This window comes from Gorilla gorilla, chromosome 16, assembly GCF_029281585.2.
Source record: "Gorilla gorilla gorilla isolate KB3781 chromosome 16, NHGRI_mGorGor1-v2.1_pri, whole genome shotgun sequence".
Taxonomy (NCBI): Eukaryota; Metazoa; Chordata; class Mammalia; order Primates; family Hominidae; genus Gorilla; species Gorilla gorilla.
This window is the reverse complement of record NC_073240.2, coordinates 97,945,810-97,963,943: the sequence shown is the minus strand read 5'-3', so window position 1 is coordinate 97,963,943 and position 18,134 is coordinate 97,945,810. Positions and strand designations below refer to the sequence as shown.

The window sequence follows — 18,134 nt, the reverse complement described above, 5'->3', positions numbered from 1 at the left end:
TCACTCAAGGTCAAGACCTCAATCAGTTATGAGTGTAACCAAACTTGGCCTGAACAAATTAATATGAGGCTATTCCTGGCCTCTCATTTCCCACATAGTTCGTAAGTTTCATTAAGGAGATATGAATGTGCAGAGGCCACGGTGTGGGCCTGAAGCATCTACATTCCAGGGGAAGCTCTGTAGGTAAAAAAGATTACAAGCTATAAAATTATTGGCAACTCACAGGTAGTTAAAGACGTTTGTCTGTTCAACTGCCAAATATTTACATTTGAAGTCCTACCTCGTGCTAAACATTCTTCTAGGCACTGAGGTTGCAGCAGTAAGCAAAATAGGCAGAAATCCCGGGTCTTGGGGATTTATATTTTCCTGGGGGAAGACAGGCAGTAAACAATAAAGTAAGTAAAACATATGCTGTGTCAGATGGTGATGAGTGCTGTGGGAATAAAATACGTGGAGAAGGGCGATGGGGATAGCAGAAGGGTAGGGGGACTGGGGAGCCACAGACGGGGACCCAGGCAGAGAGTTCTGAGGAAAGACCTGAAGGAGATGAGGCCCCGCTTATGTTTTCATCCAGGGAGAGGGGATTGTAGGCAGAAGAAACAGCCAGGGGAAAGTCCTGAGGCACCTTTGGGGAAGTGCCAGGAGATGGGGTGATTTGGGTAGAGCGGGCAAAGAGCTGACGGCCGGGAGTCGAGATGGGGTGAGGTGGGGAGGGGCAGTCAGAGCATTTAGAGATCTGGAGCCCTGTGGAAATTTTTGAGGAAACCACTGAAGAATTTAGAGCAAAGGAGTGGCCTCATTTCATCTAATGGACAATGCAAAAACTCCCTCCTGTAGCTGTGATAATAAGAAATTGTAGAGAACAAAGGTAGAAATTACTGAAAATTATTTAGGGAGCCTAGGTGGGACTTGGACCAGGATGGCAGCTATAATGATGGTTACCAGGGAGCATATTTTTTAAGTCATTGTTTTATTATAAAATTGACTATTTATGATTTTATATGTTTATGGAGTATAGAATGATGAATACAATATGGAAGCATTAAATAAAGCTAGTTAACATATCCATCACCTCATATACTCAACATTTTTGTGTGCTGAGAACATTTGAAATTTACTCTCCTCAAAATTTTGAAATGTACCATACTCTATTTATTAACTATATTGACTAGGCTGTTCAATTAAATTAAAAAAAGAAATCCCACATATTCCTCCTGTCTGGGATTTTGTGCCCTTTGAGCATCATCTGCCTTTTACAACCCCGAGACTCTGTCACCTGCCCTCTACCCTCTGCTTCTCTGGGTTTGATTGTCTTCAAATCCATGTGTAAGGGAGGACATGCAGTGTTTGACTTCCTTTGCCTGGCTTATTTCACTTAGCTTAGTATTCTCTAATTCCATCTACGCTGCCTGAAACCACAGAATTTCTAGAAGCAATCAGACTGAAATACAAGCCAACAGGCTTTGCTGATTAATGGGATTGTGGAGCATGAGAGGAAGAAAAGAGATAAGGCTGGCTCACAGGCTCTTGGCCTGAGCAACAGGAGGGATGGGGAGTGGGCAATCACTGAGGTGGGGAAGACAGTGGCCGGAGCAAATTTGGAAGTGGTGGGCCAAAGACTGAGTTTGTTTTTGGATGTGACAAGTTTGAGTTGCTTATTAAACATTAAAGCAGGGGTGCCAAAGAGGCAGTTAGAGATAAGAGTTGGAAGTGCAGAAGTATAGCATGTGCTGTGGGTTCAGGGATAGTGGCTGTACTAAATCTTTTGCCTTTACTACAAGGGATACTGCCTTTACCAAAATGCTTGATATGATGAGCTGGAGAATTTGTGCTTAATTTTATCACTCAGAAATTAGAGATTCTTTGCTATTGACACATTATAATTTTCCCCTAGATGACTAAACTCAACACTGGTCATTTTTTTTGTTGTTGTTGTTGTTTTCTTGAGACAGAGTCTTCTCCTGTCACCCAGGCTGGAGTGCAATGGCATGATCTCCACTCACTGCAACCTCCACCTCTTGGATTCAAGCTATTCTCCTGCCTCAGCCTCCCAAGTAGCTGGGATCATAGGTGTGTGCCACCACGCTGGGTAATTTTGTATTTTTAGTAGAGATGGAATTTCACCAAGTTAGTCAGGCTGGTCTCCAACTCCTGACCTCAAGTGATCCGCCCGCCTCGCCCTCCCAAAGTGCTGGGATCACAGGCGTTAACCACTACACCAGCCTCATTTTTAAATCTATATTTAAATTTTATTTACTATCACTGTGTTCAGCTTTGCACAAATAGTACTACATACATTGATCAAATCATCCTCCTATTTAAATCCTTAAAAATCAGAAGAATACATATTTTTGGCATAATGCCCAAATCCAATTCAGGTGGTACATTGTTTCACTTTCCCTCCTGGAGAAACATAAAATAGTGTGAGCTGTTATTATCATATTGCATTGCATCTGCACACTGACATCCACATTTTCAAAAGGGCGTCTTTTGCATAGATGGTTGTAATTTCCTTTTATTCTGACAATATAGATATGGTGAAATCAATGTCAGCTGTTGGAACTAACTCAAACACAAACCCTTTGAAGGCCAGCCACTAGGCAGCAAACTCCAAATGGTCATTTGCAAAATCTCATCTGGGTAAACAGACACATTATCTTTTCCTGCATTCCCACCTTCTCTCCTCTGTAGACATACAGGCAAACATTTTATAATCATATTTTACCTCTTATTCACATCTCCTAAATGTAATATTAGAAAATGTTTTTCAAAGAACCACGATTTGGGATGAAGCTCAAGTTCCAAGAATAGCTTATGTACAGCAGGAAAAGAAGGCAAGAATATGCAACAGGCAGCTTTGTATTAAACACAACTGACTGCACATTCTTTCTCTAGTCAGTTGCAAAGGTAAAGATCTCAGGATTGGGGATGACTACTTATGGGAAGTATCTACTTACGGGAAGTATGACTACTTGTGAGAGATTATCTCTAAACAGGATTGTTCTTTTGGGAAAAGAAAGTAAATTCACAAAGGGCATAATTTGTTGGTTTTTCTCTCCTTGGATTGAAGTGAACCCTCAAGTTAATAATAATAACAGTAAGTAATAATGTTTTATTTACCTGAATTTTGACTAATGCTTTTCATTGGCAGAGAAAACGCCAGTTGGGAGAGTCAACTTATTGGGCAATTTCCCATGCACTGGGTTGAACAGGAAGCCTCTAGCTGCAAAAGGAGCAAGTGCAGAGGCAGCCAGAAAGAGCAGTCCTGGCTGGGTGAGCCCCACGCTGTGCCAGCCACCTGGGTTGAGCGTCTCAGCGTGTTTACGTGACTTGATCTCAGCTTATGTGTGAGATACCATGTTGACGGTCCTGTTGCCCACTCTGCCCTGGCTTGAGATTTAAATAAAAACAAATTACAGGTCTTAACAGTGATAGATGGACTGCTTTTACATTTGTGTAGAGTATTTTTGCTCTAAGATTAAAGGCTTATGCATTTATCTGCATAAACTAGCCCCTGGAGTAGGGTACTGCTGACATTTTCCAAGAAAAATGAATATCCTAACTTATTCCAAAGAGAAGACTTGGTATTTGTATGGCCAGAGTGACCTTTGCAAGTGCCCTTTCAGATTAGGTGCACTACATGGAAAATTGTGCTCTTACAGTACTCCATAAATCATACCTACCAATTTTCTTTAAAGGGGTATGTAAATATCAGTGTACCAGGTGGGTAAACAACACTAACCTCATACAAATGGCTTGAAAATTGAAGAAAAGCACCTTATTTTGCTGCTGAAATTGCTTTTGAAGCCCAACATCGGGGCTTGGGTTGTAGAATGCATGAAATGATTTGTGCATGGGAATAGAAAATGGGCTGATGATAACCACCCTCGACACAGTTCCTGTATTTCTGAGTTCTTTCCATGATCAAAGATATCATTGCTATACGCATACTACTTTTCTTTGCATATCCCAAATGTGTGTATATTTTAAGTGACATCTTCATTATCTGCATATTTCTAACTTGGTCAGATAGCTGTTTCAGCTGGTTAATATCTCTAGACAAAGTTCATGGAAGCCTTCTTGTTTTGGTCACATAACACTTTGCTTAAGAAGGAAAAAAAAGATAAAACTTTGTAGAAAAAATAAAGGAACAAGCTGAAGCTGTTGAAATTTCCAAGGTCTTTGTAAATTAGTGGAATGCACTAATTGAATCTTCTCGCACTAAAATAGGAATAAACAAATATTAAGAAATGGTCCTATTTAGACATTTTAATAGAATGTCTGTGGCATAACATACAGCTTTTACTGCACTCAATTGACATGAATTTTTTGAAATCCAGTTTTGTACACTTTTCATAAAATAGAAATCTTTGACTCGAACACACTTGGGAGTTTGTGGCAAGAATCATGGTTTACTTCTGAGAACATTGGATCTAGTAAAAGATGCACGTTTCTTAATCAGATGACTTTCCATGAGGCTAAGCTTTTTCTATAATACAGGATAAGTAAATAACTTTTGACAATCTTGTGTATTACAAATAACTAAGAAAATTCCAAAATCTTTTTAACTCATTAATTCTATCTTACTCACTATTCAGTTTGCTGGTTATTTTTAAATGTATAATTTATCATTAAAATGAAAATAGTCTACGTAAAATATTTTTTCTTTACAATAACTATTACTCTCTATTTTGCTTGCACTGAGGAATATATTTCTAGGAAGAAGGCTTTGGTTTCATAGACCTTAAACAGTGAGAAATCAGTTTCTCCATTTTATAAAGAAATGCATTAAAAAAATAAAATCAGTTCAGGTGCAGTGGCTTATGCCTGTGATCCCAGCACTTTCAGATGCCAAAGTGGGTGGATAACCTGAGGTCAGGAGTTCAACACCAGCCTGGCCAACATGGTGAAACCCCATCTCAACTAAAAATATAAAAATTAACCAGATGTGGTGATGGGCACCTGTACCCCCAGCTACTTGGGAGGCTGAGGCAGGAGAATCCCTTGAACCTGGGAGGCAGAGATTGCTGTGAGCTGAGATTGCACCGTTGCACTCCAGCCTGAACAACAAGAGAAAAACTCCATCTCAAATAATAATAATAAATAAATAAAAATTAAAATGAAGTAAAATAAAATCACAACATGGTATAAGTAACATGTGGGCATCCAAGTTGCTTTTCCAGTCCTTTCGTTCCTAGTAATAGTTGCTATGTGTGAATGCCTTTTATTCATTTATGCTACTAGATGTAAAGATTAAAACCTGCCCCTAGGTCAGCAGGGGTTGTATCAGTGGGATGCACTGACTGTGCTGTGGTCTTCCCCTTCGACACATTTTCAACTTTGGGCTCTGTTCTCCCTTCGGAATCGTGCAAGGTATTTTGCAGTGCCATATTTTTCCTCTTTGGTTCATCAATTTCCTATTGGTCATAAGTATAATCTTTGACACTCCTTCCAAACAATATGTCTTAGTCTCCTGTTCAAAAGTGAAGGTTGAAAGCTTTTATTTAATATCTTTGTAAATGGAGATTTTTAAAAAATAATAATGCAATTTCAAAGCTTATTCTTACTAATACTTTTCATGGTTAAGGATAGTCATACAACTCTTAGATTTCCAAAAATGGATTGTCTTTTTGAATGCAAAAATTCATACCTCAATACAGCTATTGGGTTGAATAATATATAGAACTCTGTATTAAGCATCAAATGAGAAACAGGTGATTTGTGTTCATCAGCCCACTGTATTAAATGTTTAGAAGGGGGATGGTAATACCTTCTCTAGTCTACACCAATATATGCTACTTATCTGGAAAAAAATGAGATAATTGGAACAAAGAATGTTTCATCGAAGGAAAAAGACAGCTCATCTGCCTTCGTTTTCATTCTGGATTTCTAGGGTGCCTTATGTTTCATAGACCTGTCTTCTTACATGCCCTCCTGTCTTGATTAAATGAATAAATATTTACCATTTCCACTTTGTGCCAGAGACTGTTCCAGGCCCCTCGGTGTATGGAAATTAACAAAACAAAACAACAAAATCCCTGTCCTCAAGCTGCAGAATTAGTAACATGATAAAAAGAGATTACCCATGTTAGCATGGCATTATCTTAGCTTATTGACTAAGAAATTATCTTGTCTTTCATGTCATCTTAAGTTCAATGTATTTCTGAGAGTCGAAAATACCATCTCTTTTGTTTAAGAATTGAATATGTAGAAAGAATATTCAGTATTTTGCACTTTACTATGTTTTAGAATTGTTTTCAGTAATAAAACATTTTTGAGAAAAGTATTTATTTATTTCTAAACTATTTCATTCATTTTCCTACAATGGGTAGATTATATGAATCATTAATAATCGCCATTTATTAGTGTGTTTCTATTATTCATTATGATGCTTAGTCTGGGGTCCTACATAATTTTTTCCAACTGCTTTATCCCAAATCTATTGTTATCTTCTTAGTTTTCTACTGAATTTACAGTAGGTGTTACACAATTTAGTAATCACTGCCTTTCTAGTTTTAGTTCCATTGGCCTGATTTCCCTTACTGTTTTGAAAGACCCTGGGAGAAGGACTAATTTCTTATACTTTTATCTCCTCCAGCAGCTAGCAAGGCAGACAGCACAGGAAGAGCTCAATAAACACATTAATTTTCAACTAAGTTCTATAACAGGGTCTTTACTTTTTTTTTTACTCAATTTTAGGTTTACTAAAATTGAAAAAGGACTTTCGATAATAGGTACTTTTTATAAAGATGATAATTTTTAAAAGTAATGATTTTCACATTAAAAAATCTATTTCAGTGGGAAGTTTTGTTAAGCAAAAAAACATAATATGCCCATGATATTCTATATATACATGGAAATACAACTCTTCTCCCTCCCTGATTAAATGCAGAAAGTGATGCTGCATATTTCACACATTTTAAATCCACTGAGTATGGAGGCCGAAAAGGTCTCGGATAGAGAGACAGAGTTCCAGTTGAAATGTTAGATATATATATATATATATATGTATATTTTAAATATTATAAACTTTTCTACCTGATTTTTAAGAAGAAAAACATCAAACCAAAATTTTCAAAGTTTATGGTACATTCAAATGTTAGTAGAAAAGTTCTTTTAATTGCATTTTATATTTTTCAATTTAATTTGCATCTTTAGTTAATTTTACAAATAAAGCACAGGTAAGACGGCTAGACCTAACGTGGAGTACAAATGGATAAAACCATCCTTCTAGTTCTACTGACATTTGTAGGTACATTCCATATATATGTTTTAGAAATAAGCACAAGGTTATCTGCAAGCCCATGTTGAACCCTAAAGCTGCCATATTCATTAATAGCTTCCTATGTTTGCTAGTTCAGCTCCTCTCTCTTTGGGCAGCTTCCTTTAAGTGGACAGTGACTGCACCATCCTATGCTACTTGGAAAACCGGTGAAAGCGGTACAGGTCCACATTCTGCACCTCCATAGAGCTGGTCTTAGGTAAAATTCAGAAAGGAAGGGCATCCCTGACTTCCCTTTCACGTGTGCTTTTACCCCCGCCATGGCTTCCCCCAACCTCACGCCCTTCACCCCAATGCCATCTACAGCCATCATTTTGCCTGTCAGTCTTCCGGAACCCTCCACTACAACACCTCAACCAGGCTCATCCACCCCGCAAACGCCTCAGGCTCTCAATCGTTTCTTTTTACCATGCTCCTAAACAAAACTTACTTGCCCTGGCTCCCATTTCCTTTTTCTGCTCACTCAGGTAGCCAGCAAAATTGGTTATTTAGACAAAGATTAATTTACATGAAGTTCTTAACGGCCAATAATGATTTAGTGGGTGATCTCTCCCAGGGTAACTGAATTTAAGCAGGTAGTATCGTTCTGTTGACAGATTTTTTTTTTTCAGGTCCTTCTGTAGATCAGGAATGGACAATTTTTTTCTGTAAAGGACCTGATTGTAAATATCTTAGACTTTGCAGGCCATACAGTGTCTGTTGCTTGAATCTGCCATGGTAGCTTGAAAGCAACCGTGGATCGTAGGTAAATAAATAAGCAGGCCGTGTCCCAATGAAGACTTTATGTACAAAAACAAGAAGCTGGCTGAATTTGGCCTGGAGTCCATAGTTTGCTGATACTGTCTTGACTTTAATCAAATAAACTGGCCAGGGGAGGGAAGCAAAGAGGATTCTCAACCCCCATGAATCCATACCGCAGAGAGCTAATTGTTCTTATCAGGGAAGTTGTTCCTGAATAACTGGGGTGCCAATGGACGCAGTCAGTTTCTAGTAGCAATTATCTAGGTTATATTGAAGACATGAATTGCCTAAGGTCCGTTATATAATTTGTTCCCCGCCTTCTGCTATTGTTATTTTATTTTATTTTTTTGGTAGAACAGAGCCAGGGTAGTAGAATTTCTCTCGTTATGAGAGGACAGGCTTTCTTTCATTGAAGAGAGACAATCAAGTTTCTCTCTTTGCTTTAGCCATCAGGAAACTCACAGAGAAGTTTTGTGTCCTACCACGGTAGCTTTCCTCAGCTTTGACAACACATTCTCTTCTTTTCCTTTTGACTTGAGATATTTTCCTTAATTTGGTATTTGTGGTTTATCACCTTTCTGTTATGTTCTCTGTAGTCATCTCTAAACTTTTTGGAAAGTACTGAAGAGTAAAATATAGACAGAAGAGAAGTACATGAGAAACATTTCAGAAGAAAGAAGAGTGCTTTTCCTCCCTGGTGAAAATGGAGCCACTTTGTAAACCAGGTCAGTCAAACATATGCTTCAGACTAGTATATTTGGACATGTTGCAAGGTTGAAAACATTTCCCTACAATTGTCTGACAGGCAAAACAGTCTGTCAGCCTAGATGCCTTATGCAAGATGTATCACATTATATGTTTGTAAGTGATCTAACTCTGGCAACTCCTGACAGCCGCTGGGTGATCACATCTGACCTCCATGGGGCAGCCTGACCTGTATGGGTGGGCTTCTGTTGAGAAGCTGCTGCTATAAACATCAGTGGAGAATCCTACCAGTAGACTGGGGACATAGGCTTGCTGCTCCATGGGGTCATAAAACAAACGCTGATAACCTTTTGCTGACAGCCAATGAGTTGCGAGCAGGGCAGGGGAACCTCACAACATCAGGAACTATGTCTGGCCTATCTGAACAATGCCCTCAACACAAGGGTACTCTTGTTTTTCTTCTTCTCTCTCTCTCTCTCTCTCCATCCCTCTCTCTCTCTCTCTGTGTGTGTGTGTGTGTGTGTGTGTGTGTGCGTGCTCCAATTTCACATATTCTTGACAATCTTACTTTTACATTTTAAGACCATGAAATAGATACAGGCAAAATCTATGTGAAATAGATATAGGCAAAAAGTATTCTGGTGCACTGGTGAAGAACATTTTTTTTTTTTTAACCTCACTCATGATAACTGCTCAGATCACCTCTATCTAACTTATACACAGAGACACCAAAGCAGTTTTCCTGGTTGACAAGCAACTAAGGCCCGCCCTCCTGGCCCCTGGGAAAGGCTACTGGGCAATTGTTAGAACTCTCAGAGGTTTTTATTATTTATTTACATTTTATTTTTATTTATTTATTTATTTAGAAATAGGATTTTGCTCTCTTTCCCAGGCTGAAGTGCAGTGGCACAATCATAGCTCACTTGTAGCCTCAAATTCCTGGGCTTAAGTGGTCCTCCCACCTCAGCCTCCTGAGTAGCTGAGACTACAGGCACATACCATCATGCCCTGCTAAGTTTCTAAAAATTTTTTGTAGAGACAGGATCTCCCTATGTTGCCCAGACTGGTCTTGAACTCCTGGCTTCAAGCAATCCTCCAGCCTTGGCCTCCCAAAGTGCTGGGATTACAGGTGTGAGCAACTGTGCCGGCCTATTTATTTTTAATTAGTACATAATATTCATACCTATTTGTAAGGTACAGAGTGATGTTTTGATACATAGAATGCATAGTGATCAGATCAGGGTAATCAGTACATCCATCACCCCAAACACTTATCATTTTTGGATATTGAATGCTCCCAACACAAAAGCAATGGAGCTGCCCCTTTCTAAACTGTCTCAAGGCCTCAGAGGCAGCACAGCAGGCTGGGTAGAGATACAGTGTGTTGGAAGCTGAACCTTATCTAGCATGGCCTCTGTCTATAACACGGTCATTGATTCTATCACTATAGAATCAAAAATCATTAAAAAAAAAAAAAAAAAAAAAACCTTTAACAGGCCAGGCACGGTGGCTCACGCCTGTAATCCCAGCACTTTGGGAGGCCAAGGCGGGTGGATCACCTGAGGTCAGGAGTTTGAGATCAGCCTGACCAACGTGGAGAAACCCCATCTCTACTAAAAATACAAAATTAGCCAGGTGTGGTGGTGCATGCCTGTAATCCCAGCTACTCAGGAGGCTGAGGCAGGAGAATGGTTTGAACCCAGGAGGCGGAGGTTTGAGTGAGCCGAGTTCGTGCCATTGTACTCCAGCCTGGGCAACAAGAGCGAAACTCCATCTCAAAACACACACAAAAAACAAAACAAACAAACAACAACAACAAAAAAAACCTTTAACAACCCCCTTCCAAAAAAAAAAACCCACTCAGCAGTAGAGGAATATTTCCCAAGTGAGTGAACCACTCTCAACCCCTTTCCCTCTCCATCCCTGCCTCCCACTTCTTGCAAATCCTAGTGGCACAGCTGAACTACCTTGTACTTGATTCTTTGAGATAATCAAATATTGCAGTGTAATACTTTTTTATTAGGCAAGTACGACCTCACTAGGGGGAAACTGTGGATAAATACACCAGAATGTTTATTAAAAACTGCAGAAAGGTACATATAGTTACCAATATCAATACACAAATGTTTGCTTAAATATTTAATAGTTGGGCAAAATAACACACTTTATACAAACAGGTGACTAATGTCCTTGGCTTCCAACATCTTTGCTTCTCCAGGTAAATGCATAGGACTTCGCATTTACATTTTTGTAATGACTTGTGTCCCTTTTCCAAACCCTTCTGTTTACACATGAGTCTCCTCCATGCAGATGTTTTCTGGGCCTTAAGACTCTTGCTTGGCTAAAGATGGAGCTGTGAAGCTCTTTGATGAGGGCAATAAGCCCCAGGGCCAATGAGGCAATAAGCGGTCCTTTTAGACGCCTCCAGTGCCACTGAGATCTGGCCACAATACCCAGGACCTGCCTTAAACTTACAATGACAGTTATGGGTCCATGTTGTAAATGGTGTCAGCACGCCCAGCAGCTGAGCAGAGGAAATGGTAAGGTTTTGCATTAAGCCCAGAGTCACTGAAATATGCAGCACACACTATATTATCCCAAATTTGTTTTTTGTTGTTTTCATGTGATACAGACAAGTTGAACATAATTAAGCAAATAGCCTGGATTGCATTATTATGAATAAATATACAATTCCCATGATGCTTTGAAAATATGTATTCTACAACTTGAAAAGTACCTTTATTGTTACTTTTTCAATCTCTAATGGTCAGAGGAGCCCAATCTAAAAACCACAAGCCGACGCGGAGCTCTTCATTACGACATACTTTGCAACGATGTGAATATAATTGACCAGAGTTTTTCGAAGGGAAAGGAGAAGCATAAGAGGAACCTTGCCAAGCCCGGTCAGGTGCCGGACTGACAGTACAGTTCTAATGTGGTATTGTGTTGTCAGGCTTGGCTTATCCTCAGATCAAAAGAGCCATCAATCTTCCCCAGATCTATACAGATCCGTCCTGGGTCGGAAGAATAATCAATAACCCTTAGTTCTCACTTCACAAAAACAAAAGAGCTGTTGGTTTGTTTACCTTTCAGATTGTGTCTTGATTAGGGATCATTAGTGACCATTGTGGGAATGAAACTCTGTGTGTATTGCTAACTCAGTCAGGTTTACTTTTAGGACACTGCATGTCACACAGGCAAACCCACACAGCATGTTCAGAAATTTCCCGGGAGCAAGGGCCGCATGCACCAGGGCTGGAACTGTAAGACGTAATGGAAAAACTGTGGAGGATTAGAGATGAAGAGACATTAGAGATAATTTAGCCCAAACCCCACATTTTACAGACAGTGAAATTGGGTCTTAGCAAGGGCAGCAACCTGCTCAAGGTCACTTCTCTGGATAAAGACAGTATGAGCTAGAGATTATATGTGTACATATAACCCTGACTAACCTCACATCAGGAGATATATATATAAAACTATGCTAACTGCTATGGAGTGAGTTAGGGTTCATTACTATGTGCTGGGGTTTTTGTATGTCCCTGGCCAGTTGTTTTGTTTTCTTAGCAAGCAGTGGAGTGGGCTGTAGTGGAATGCCAATAAGCTTTGGAATCAGACAGGCTTGAGTTCAAAGGCTAATTCTGCCATAATCGAACTGTACAACTTTTGGTGAATTACTTAACTCCAAAAGCCTGCCCCCTCATTGCTATACTGAGGATAACAATATCTCCATCTTAAAATAGTTATGAGTTAAATAGAAGTAATATATATATATAGAATTGTCTGCCATGACACGTGGCACACAGTAGGGGCAATAACATCTGCATTTTCCAATTGTTATAAGAATTAAATAGAAATGATATTATTTATATTATACATAAAATTGTCTGCCGTGATATATGGCACACAGTAGGTGTTTGACCAATATTTGTTTCCTACCTTTTCTTTCCTTTTCCTTGACTATATTACAAACAGATTCTAGCATTTGTACAGAACTTGTCTCTATCTCCCATAGCTGCTCCTGAAAGGTGAATAATAGAATTTCTGTTTGTCTTAAATTCTGTACAAATGACGATGATAGAAAAGTAGATAGATGGGCATAGGTGGAAAATTTAATAGGTATGCATGTAAATAAATGTGTGCAAATGTGTTATGCTTGATCAATGTATTTATATATGCAAATGGTGTTTGCTCACCAACAAACAATGGTAAAGTTAAGTACTAAGATGTAACCTTTATCAATAACTCAATATAAACTAACAGGAACAACACAAATTATCTCAGGTAATGAAACAAATACCCTACAAACACCATTAGGAACACAATTACAACAATAATAATAACCGCTCTAATATAACAGAATCCTATTGAATCCAAATCCATACAAAATACAATGCTCTTCAGGGTTTCATCTTGTGGTTATTTTTTGAACCAAAGAATGGTATTATAGTTAGTTTTCCTGCATATTGAAATAGAAATCTACAGGCTATCCAAATATTCCAACCAGAGAAGTGGCCAAGAAACTGAGACAGGTGAAATGGGTTGGATGGAAGTCAGTACTCAGCTCAAGGTTGTCTTTTTCACTAGTTTTCACTAGTTTTATTTTCCTGCATCCTGTTCCTCTTGGGGATGCAGGGGGAGGGGGGTGGATCAGTCAATCAACAGAGAATGAGAGGAGGCCCAAACATGCCCGTGATGACTCTCATGACAGGGCATCCTGATCAGTGGCTCCAGCAGCTTTCTCTCCGCTTCCTGCTGGGGCTACCTATAAATGACATCTACAGTAGCTCTCCTAAGCTCAAAAAGTGTTCTCTAGCCTCTAGGTTCTTCTCCTGGCCTCACACCTGCCCAGTAGACCCTGCTTTTCCAGGTTCCTCTCCTGCTAGGTCACTCATACCTAGATTTCCAGGTCTTTGGCTGCCAATTTAACTGGGCAGGCTACCTAGCTTTGATTTCCTTGTCTCTGGAAAACACTGCCTTTGTATGGCCTCAGTCAGCATCCCTAGGATGCTGTCCACTGTTATTTTGGTCAGGTCTAGGATGCATTGTGTAGAATCCCTCTACAAGTGAACATCCTTCTACTAGAGTTTCTCCTGTTCTTTCTTACTGCTTCACCACGTGCTGCATTTGAAGGTCAACATCTCTTTTCTAGCTAAGAGCTAATTTACACTAGATGTGTCCTGTTAACACTGAGACACACACACACACACAAAACTGTGTCGTTGTTCAGAAGTGATGGAGAAGGGAATCTAGTCCTAGATACTGACAAACATATGGCTCTGAGAAATAGCTCTCATGAGTTGATCTCCTCTGCCTTTCTTGGGTATTCCATCCTCCATCCTCCTGGCAAGACAGCAAGGGCAGGAACCTAATTCTCACTTTATATAGATAATGAAACTGAAGCTCAGAAAGTCAACCCCTGTGCCTAAGTCACACAGACGAAGTGGTAGAGACCAGACTTGAGCCCAGCTCTAACTGGCTGCAAAGGCCCAGCCATCACCACTCCATGGTCCAGGCACTTCTGCTAAAGGCAGCTCAGTTTGTAGAACAATCTGGGACACTGAAGAGCAAGGTTGGACTGGGCAGTTCTGAATGGTGGGAGACTTGAATCCAGGTGATATGAGAAACTGAGGAATCTGGGAAACTGGCCTAAAGAAGAGAGTATTGAAAGGAGCAGATTGGGTAACCATCAGTGAGTGCTTTAAGGGGAGTGGGGCAGGAGCAGCCTTAGCTTGGTTCTCTGTGATATACGGGACAGAAAGAGGTGAAAGGGGGAAATAGATGTGAGACATGTAAGAATACTACAAGGAGGCTTCCAGCTGGGAAAACTGTGCCAAATGTTGGCCAGAGGAGCTGGGAGGGGGCCTTGTCATGACATGTATTGTAAGCAGAGGCTTTGAAAATCACTTAGTGATTTGTTAGAATGCAGCTACATGACAAAATGATAGCGAGAGTGTCTGAGTGGCTACTATTTGCCACGTATCCTTTGGAACACTTTCCATGCATCTTCTCAGTGAATCTTCCCAAAGACACCCTGGGATGGGAACAGTACCCCTTTTGAGAAAACATACAGCTGAAAGGATTAAATGATTTGCTCAAGATCATACCGAATTGAGAAGAGTTCAGATTTAAACCCAGAAAGTAGGACTACAGAAGCTAAACATTTATCCAAGAGACTTTCGACGACTCCTGCTAACTTTGAGATTATATGAAAGCCTCCATTCCTTTCATGATCTTATTTCCTAAGATTAGGGTTAATAGCTTCTCCACCACTCTACCCTCACAAATATTGTCCATTTTTCATCAAATAGTGATGCTAGGGTTTTATTTCTTTACCATGCCACTGTACAACACATTAAAATGAACAATAACTGAGAATGATGATGAGCCTCTATTAAAAGAGAACAAATTAAAGCCAGACGACACATCTTTACAAACACCTCAGCCATGCACATGACAGTTCTCTGATACTTAAGGACATATTCAAAGAAAATGGCACTTTGAACTATAAATTTATTTGCACTGAAGTAGCGAAGCATCACATGCCCTTGCGTCTATTTCATGGGAGATTCAGTGCATGGTTTTGACAGCTAGTTCTAATAATAAAAAGGTTTTAAATGTAAGGTATAACAGCGTTCCAATCAGCGCCTAATCAGGGTTATGCTTTTCAAATTATATTGTGTCTGCTTTCACCTCCTGCCTATTATCTGCAATAAAAACAGAAGTGCTTAAGAAAATCCTTGATCTGTGCACATATATTTTTAATATTAATATGTCAGGCCAGTAGCAACAAGGATATTAGGGAAATGATGGAATTCTCCCCCAGCTGGACATGTTAATTGAGAAGCCAAGTTTTGAAGGCAAAGTTCACATTTGTGCAGATGGTGGGACAATGCCGGATGGCGGCTCAGGTCAGTGTCAGCCCCAGTCCCCGCTCTAATGGCTTGAGTCTCTGCTTTCTACGCGTCAGCTGGTCCCTCTGGGCTGTGTAGGTTGGGGAAGTCTGTCTCTGCATTTTTTTCTGCCCTTGACTCTGGGGTAGTAATTTCTCTGGAAATGTCAATGTGCCTTCTTTAGAAAAAAGCAGGGGCGGGAGGTGGGGGGACAAAAAGAAGAGGAAGAAAAAAAAAGTTTGTTTTTCTCATTGGAGGAAATATAAATTACAGCTCACCCTGCCCTCTCTTCCTTCCCCCTATCAAGAATAAAAACAGTATTCACCTAATTTGGGGAATGGAGAATGTTATAATCGTCTCAAAGTAAGGAGTTCAGCTCTCATGGACCGAAGATAATAACTGGCCCAATGCATGTTTCCTTTTTTATCTGGTTAGCTTTAGAATTTATCCACATTTATAGCCAATTTTCCACCTACCACTTACTGCCTTTAATGTGATTTGTATATCGCTACCCACCCTTCAAATACAGTAGTTGGTACTAGCAGCCTTTAATAGTTTCAGTTTCCTAAGTGATATAATTATTTACTATCTCTAATTAAAATTCAGAGTTTGGCTTTCAGCATGAGTCTGGACGTGAAGCCCATTTTAATGAAAAGAGCAACTGTGAGCTCTAAATTTCTTTATGAAAGAGATAACTTATATAATCACTGGTAACCTTTTTCAAGAATATTATCTCACTATTTATAAAACAATGCCTCCTTTACTTTAGAAATTGTCATTTGCATATGAAAAAGACATATTTATTGATGCTTTTGACTGATGCACATTTTTCATTCAGGAATGCTCCTTTCGTATCACTCATATACCTTTGAATTTCTCTTTGAAAACTCTATGCTACAATTCTTTAAAAGATTTGCATGTGTATGTCTACATAGGCATACACATAAGTAGCCATCAAGAAAGCTTTTCATTTTTGGTTTCTTTTAATAATTTCTGATTTGAAAATTCAGAACCCTTTATGCTTCCAAAGCCACTTGTGATAAACAATGACTCTCTATATTCTTTCTCCCATCCATAATTCTATAGCTAAAGTCCTTTCCTTCCAGAGAAGAAGTCATGTATTTCTGTCTAACCATGATGAAATTGAGCTAAAGATTGTTCAGGCTCCTGCTATGGTGATGGTGGCAGACAATTTCATTTACTTTGCTTTTTTTTAAAGTAGCTTATCATTTTGCTAATCAACACATTTGGGGAAAACAGGAATCACTACATAATCCTGGTGTAGAAATTTGCTTTATGCAATTTTTCTCATGGAGGGAAACATGGCAGAGTTTAAGAACAAGTACTTCAGCACGTAACTCAAAGGTCCCTCTTCAGGGTCTCGATTTTGCCAGCCATGGGTTTACAATAAGTTGCTGTGATGAAACAGACACCATGGTTTAACTACCACCTTCAACAAAGGGAAATGCATGGATATGACTTTTTCTTGGTCTCCCTATTTTTCTCCTCTTGCTCAAGCCTTCAATAATTCCCACGTCAATTATTTTTTATCGTGAAACTCGGTTGAGCTTATGAAATAAAGTGAGAAAGTTGAAACTGTGTTCCAAGAGTTTTCTTAGAAAACCATTCTTAGCTGGGCCATCTAATCACACCCATGTGCATTCTCTTTTTAATTAAGCAAGTTAACTTATTTGGCATTTATGTTTTATGCATGAGAACTCCTAGCTTTCAGATTACTTCATTTTCAGGCCATGTAATTCAAAAGCAGAAAGATCCATAGAAACATCTTTATCCAGGTTGTGTTAGACAATATCTTTGCCAGAAGAGAAAACACACACATGCCCAAAGGATCTGCCCAAATTAATCAAGACCGAGATTTTGCATTTCTATGAGTTTTGATCAAGGAAACCCTAATGTTTCATTAAGGGAGAGACATTTTATTAACTAAATTTCTTCTATAAACCCAGATGCCAAAATAATGTGGACAGATACTTAACCATACATGATTAACATTGGGACAGAAATATCTATTTTTACAATTTATATATACTTTTGTTTTAGTTTTATTTATTAATATATATTTTAGATGCCTGCTCAGTGCCAGGCACTATGCTAAGTGGTTGGGGAAAGTGAAGATAAGTGAAGCTTAGTTTTTTATCTCAGGAAATTACAGAGGAAACTGACATAAGCCCAGCTGAATCTATGGCAATGTCAAATAAGGCAGCATGGGAGAGGTAGAAACCAAGGTGCATGGCCTTCTAAATGAATTTATTGCTCAGGTTGCGAGGTAGTTGAAATAGTGGTTACAAGAAAAGCTTTAGGGTCAGATTGTCTGAATTTAAATCTCAGCTCTACCAGTTACTAGATGGGTAACTAGGAAACTGAAGTTTCCTAGTCTGGACAGATAGATACTTAACCATACATGATTAACATTGGGAAACTGAAGTTTCCTAGTCTGTGAATGGGAGTTGCAAATAGTTTCCACCCTTCTCCAACCACTTACCATAGTGCCT

General features: G+C 39.3%; 1 long non-coding RNA gene across 1 annotated transcript; it reads left to right on the top strand.

Moving 5' to 3' along the window:
* Positions 1-284: 284 nt before the first annotated feature.
* LOC134757356 (uncharacterized) lies at positions 285-2,854 on the top strand. The gene is made up of 3 exons (XR_010131207.1): positions 285-395; positions 1,953-2,070; positions 2,774-2,854. It is a non-coding gene; the product is annotated as an uncharacterized lncRNA (long non-coding RNA).
* Positions 2,855-18,134: the final 15,280 nt, after the last annotated feature.